This window comes from Ascidia mentula, chromosome 3 (assembly GCF_947561715.1).
Source record: "Ascidia mentula chromosome 3, kaAscMent1.1, whole genome shotgun sequence".
NCBI lineage: Eukaryota > Metazoa > Chordata > Ascidiacea > Phlebobranchia > Ascidiidae > Ascidia > Ascidia mentula.
The window spans coordinates 13,473,830-13,479,674 of NC_138568.1; the positions used below are offsets into that span (position 1 = coordinate 13,473,830).

General features: G+C 36.0%; 1 pseudogene; it reads left to right on the forward strand.

Moving 5' to 3' along the window:
• Positions 1 to 399: 399 nt before the first annotated feature.
• Positions 400 to 5,352, forward strand: LOC145895668 (uncharacterized; annotated as a pseudogene).
• Positions 5,353 to 5,845: the final 493 nt, after the last annotated feature.

The following is a 5,845-nucleotide window of genomic DNA, read 5'->3' on the forward strand; positions in this document are numbered from 1 at the left end:
GCGAATATGAATTTCAACTAAAAACACTACATATTCATGATTGTCATGTTAATGAAGTTCTTGATTATGCTAACTTGGCATTTTATCTGTTGACAGTGTAATTTTTCATGCCACATATCTAAAGTGTTGCCTTCGACGTTGTTTTTAAACCGGGCGTTTTTTCAAAAGTTTCACATGGTGCATCCAACGTAATTACTTACAAAAAGAAGTTGTATGTTAAATTTCATATAAATTGCGGTTGTCATATAAATTGCGGAATTTATAAATTTCATATAAATTGCGGTTGGCCATTATATGAATTTATATAATCTCTGGAGCCTGTTTATTTATTGCTAGTATAAGATTGTGGCTGCTGCCTGGTCAGAACTTATTTTGTGTATTCCAGATATCGCATTAACAATGTATCATGTTACTTACGGTAACAAAAAGAGACTTTTCCCTTGCCCAAATAGTGACTCTATCTAAGATCTAGAAATCTAAGATGCTGTGGCGAATGAGTTTGAAATTTCTGGTGCAATAAATATTTAGATCTTGAACAATGATTTCAAAGGATGGGTGAACATGCTATCCCTGGATGAGAAATGATGCAGTGTGATGTATTTGCTGAATTCTTTTTTAGGAAATGCCACTAATGATTCATCATCCGATGAAACTACATTTGTTGAACATGATACAACTATCCCAGCAGACAAAAGTACGTTGTATAGACGTCAAATTGTAGATCCGACCAGTGATCGTAATCTGGTACAGTTTTTGGTAGAAAGTGCAAAATCAAAAGACGTGTATCCGACGTCCTCTTTGTCGTGTGTTATGTTGTGCTTTCGTGCAAAGCAAAATTATTTTCACCTCATGAAAAGTTACCATTATTATTATTATTGACTACAAACATAACAGCGTACTATTGTATTAAGTCAACTTTACAGTTTGCCGCTTCGAACCGACTTGTTTGCAGTTGACGTTGTTAACCGCGTTTTGTGTGACATATTTGCCGCGGGAATTTACCGCAAACCGCGTTCAGTGTGAACCGGGAAAATGCATGTCTAATTCATCAATGATTGAAGAGCCGCAGTTTGGCGACTCTTAGCTGCTGATAATTTTGGCGGTTTCAGAAAATGCTTCAGCAGTGCAAAAACATGCAGATTTTGCGAATATGAATTTCAACTAAAAACACTACATTTTCATGATTGTCATGTTAATGAAGTTCTTGATTATGCTAACTTGGCTTCTGTGTATGGAGTGGTGAAGCCATGCCCCCCTGCATGTATTACTGGATTTACTCACTACCACCAGACATAATGCAAAGCAATTTTTAACTATGTTCATTCAAATGGCATCATATCAAAGAAGAATTAAGAATACTGCTACTTAATGCACAAACTTTGCTTAACGAGACTGGTACTGACTTAACTTCTTTTCAACCTGGTAATTTTTTCAGTTTACCGAAAATTGTCACGACATACCTTGTTTCTGAGAACTGAAAATAGGCTTTGAGCACCAGGTATCATAATGAATTATGAATCTGACGCTCTTCGGGTGGAGAACAACAAATATACACCTTTTGTTTAAAAAAGATTGTATTTTCTGACGTTTCGCTTGTACGTACGACTAGGCTTCTTCAGAGAATAAAACAAACACAGTAGCGAAGCGAACCCACTTTGAGCGTCAGATTCATAATTCAATACCTTGTTTCATTGTATGGAAATCTAGCAAATTTTTCATGCCACATATCTAAAGTGTTGCCTTCGACGTTATTTTTAAACCGAGCGTTTTTTTAAAAGTTTCACATGGTGCATCCAACATAATTATTTCTGGAGCCTGTTTATTTATTGCTAGTATAAAATTGTGGCTGCTGCCTGGTCAGAACTTATTTTGTGTATTCCAGATATCGCATTAACAATGTATCATGTTACTTACGGTAACAAAAAGAGCAAAGGATGGGTGGACATGCTATCCCTGGATGAGAAATGATGCAGTGTGATGTATTTGCTGAATTCTTTTTTAGGAAATGCCACTAATGATTCATCATCCGATGAAACTACATTTGTTGAACATGATACAACTATCCCAGCAGACAAAAGTACGTTGTATAGACGTCAAATTGTAGATCCGACCAGTGGTCGTAATCTGGTACAGTTTTTGGTAGAAAGTGCAAATTCAAAAGACGTCGACGTCATATTTACCGTGTTTATGTTGTGCTTTCGTGCTTATCAACTCATTTACGTGCTATTCATTCGTTTTTTATAAGCCACATATTTTTGGTTAAAAACGGTCAGAGATGAAGAGTCTTTTAAGTCATTTCTTCACGCGATGTTATAATGCTGTATTAACGCCTGCATCTCAATAAGTTTACGTCACACGCGATTTTTTAGATTTACTTAAATCATGTCCGAAACGTTAGGGTTGATTGTGGAAAAATGGTCATAACATTGTCTGTTTAGAAGTCCTCACTGAAGCATGACGTCAGCTAAGGGGCCTGACACGGAATTTTTAACATTGCGCAAATGAGGTCGCCCAGGCTGCATGCATTTTTCACAAACTTTCTTTTGTCCCTAATTAAGAGAAACCCTCGTGCTAGTTTAGGGGTTGTTATGGCTATTCGAAGCAAGAGATCACTGATTAACAGCTTTCATGAATGATTTGTTTGGGCCCATATATTAATTGACATGAGCTTAATGCAGATCTAAATCACCACTTTATCTTTTTGTTAGACATGGCTAAGTGTTTGCAAAACGTTAAAAGTATATTTAATTTTTGAACTTGCTGAAGGAAAATAGCAGGAGAAATGCACAAAATGACAGAAGTTTGGTGTTACAATGCAAAAGCATTTGGGCAAGCGCGACATCTCGCGACCGCGTCCCCTCGACACACGACTGAATCCTTTTTATTCACCGAGCAAAGACTCGAAGAGCATATAACTGCTAGTCGCAAAGCACATTAACACGACACATTTGACGTTACAAACTTGATTATTGAGCACTGAAGCCAGGCTTGGGAGCCGTAGGTAAAAATAATTCGCAGTGATTAATCTACGAAGTTCCAAATGCACTTGTAAAATTAAAAAGTGACTTATTTTACAGACCGCAGAATGCATTCATCACTCTCTAAAAACTGCATGTCTATACAATGCAGATTTGCGTATACGGCCAAGACGCAAATTACATTTCACATTTGCAAATCCTTTTTAGCACACAGTGTAGGCCCCACCCCGACCGTCAAACTTTGCCAACTCTGCCCAGTACAAAAACCCCACACCGACCTGTAAGCATGTCCGTAAACTTTGTTACAGCTATGTACCTGTGATTGGCTTTGAAATGGCGGATTTTTTGTCTGCAAACACAGTTGTTCAAACCATTTTTTTTGTTCTGGCTTATCAGACAAGGCAAAAGGCATGGAACTCCATGCAACACTTTGTAAAATCCTTACAAATCAAATTGAAGGATTCAAAAGTCAAAGTTTTTGGTTTGTGGCAATATTAATTATTCATTTTAGTAGGACCTCTTAGAATGTAATGGTGGCCAGAATAGCACATGATAAAAATGATAATTTTACAAATATAATGTTTTTGTTGCTGCCAGGCATATTGTAACTTAATAATCAACTTTATTCCGACGTTTCGCCTGTTATACAACAAGGATAACAGGCGAAATATGCCGGGCCTTGTTGTATAACAGGCGAAACGTCGGAATAAAGTTACGTTTTTATATATGCCAGAAGAACATAAATGGCATGTACATTGGAATGAGACTACAGGCATTCCATATGTAGTTGTTCAGGAGGAGTGCTGGAAAACATCTTGGCATTTAGACAAAACTTCAGTTTGCCAACACATTCAATGCCAATATTTAGTGACAATTTCACATGTACCGCATTTACAGGAAATATGGTATAAATTATATGCAATATTTGATAAACTTAATATCTACACATAAATTTCACTTGTCTGTTTATTTAACGATACTTACGGCAAGCAAAGAGATTAGAAATCGCCTTTCTTTCAAAGATGCAGATTTGTTGCAGGAAGGTTTTTGTACACAGCTTGTTAAAGTCAAATTTGAGAAAGAAAAAACAGCTAATGAAATGGTTTGCATAGTTGTCTTGCTACTTTCAAGTAGGCACCACTACAGATGTACATTGTGTTTTTAGATTACGAGTACAAATGAGTTGGACTGTTTAAACAGAGGCAAGCAAAAGGTATAGGTAGTTAGCATTTTTATTTGTGCTATAATTTTTAATACTGAAATCTCGCAGTGGGTTTCTTCAGTAAATGAAGCTTACAGACTTATAGAAAAGTTTGAGGTTTCAACAATAACCAAGTTTATTATAAAAAAAGGAAAGAATATAGTATGTTAATGGAAGTATCAAAAACCATCATGTAATTAGTGATTGCAAGAAAGTGCTTTTTTCCAGATACGTTCAAAAGTCGAATATTTTGGGACAAATGTTCTCCAATTCCGTATATTATTTTAAGAAGTTTGACTTTAGAATGCCACCAGGGAAAAGATCATAACAAAGAGAAGAAAGGGAACTATTCAGCTGTTCCTAAACAAGTAAATTTTGATATGCTAACAGATTATGTTTAGTTGCAAGATCACCCTAATCCTTTCAAAAAAGAGGTTTTGTGTGCAAGGAACGAAGAATAAGAATTGCTTGTTTGTTCAAGAAATTATTAAATTTCCGCAGTTTCAGGTATGTTGTTTTGTAACAATGTTGCATTGTTAAACAAAACAACTTATATCCAATAATCCATATTCTTTCTTTATAGTCATCCATCAAAGATGAATTTATTAAGAGCAAGATAAGCATCATTATTAAAGATCTATTACTGATCAATGATGTACAGCTGGTGAAAGAATTCTCTTTCCAAGGGATGACGATCATTCAGGCCATGTGATTGGGGAAGTGTGTACAAGTTTGGAATAATGAATAATATTGAGATAATTTTTTCAATCAATTTATTTTAAGGCTGCCGGATTTTTACAACCTATTGATCAAAGGTTAGTTGCCAAAATTGATGAACTGGTCACCGAAGGGGTAAACAGTGTTGAGGAAATTTTGCGAGTATTAAAACACTACGCAGCCCATGAACTCTTCAAAAGAGAAGATGGATCCGGCCTTTCAAATAGGAGATTTTATCCTACTAAAAAGGATGTGCGAAACCATTACTACCGAGCTTTTACAAAATACAGGTTGGCAAAGATTAATCAAACCAATGTCCAAAGTTTGGTTGATGAATGGAAAAGAGATGGTGATTTGGGTGACAAGATTTATTTTCGTCCACATGTTGCCGGCAAGGAACCCGATGAAAGTCTGACAATAATGTTGGCCAACATAAGGACAAAGTGCTTTCACTAATGAGAAATGTAGCAAGTGCTGAATGTAAAGAAAGCTACGAAAAAGCATTGTGGCTCTTGTAGTCAAGTACACATTGGAAAAATAATTTAAAACTGCAAAAGTACTTCACTAATATTTGGCTTAATGTAAAAAAGGTATATGGCAACAAGCAGAATAAATGTAAAATAAACCTAAAACTAATTTTAGCGATGGTTGTGGTTGCATCGAGCCGATCAGTTGAAGGTTCTCATTCGCACATACAATGGTGTGGAGAGACAAGATCGTGTTTTGAAAGAATGCATGTCAGATTTAGGACAGACAAGTCCCTGTCTGGCCTAACAAGGAATTTTTGCCAAACGGTTGGAACAAATAAGTTATTGTGCAACAAACAATTTTTAACTTCTACCATGTACTACCTAAACGAATGCTTTTAGCGTCTGGTGATCTGTTGTGAAAATGCACCTGATCAATTGAACCAAAATGTTTCCTCAGTTGTGACGTCATAATCACAACA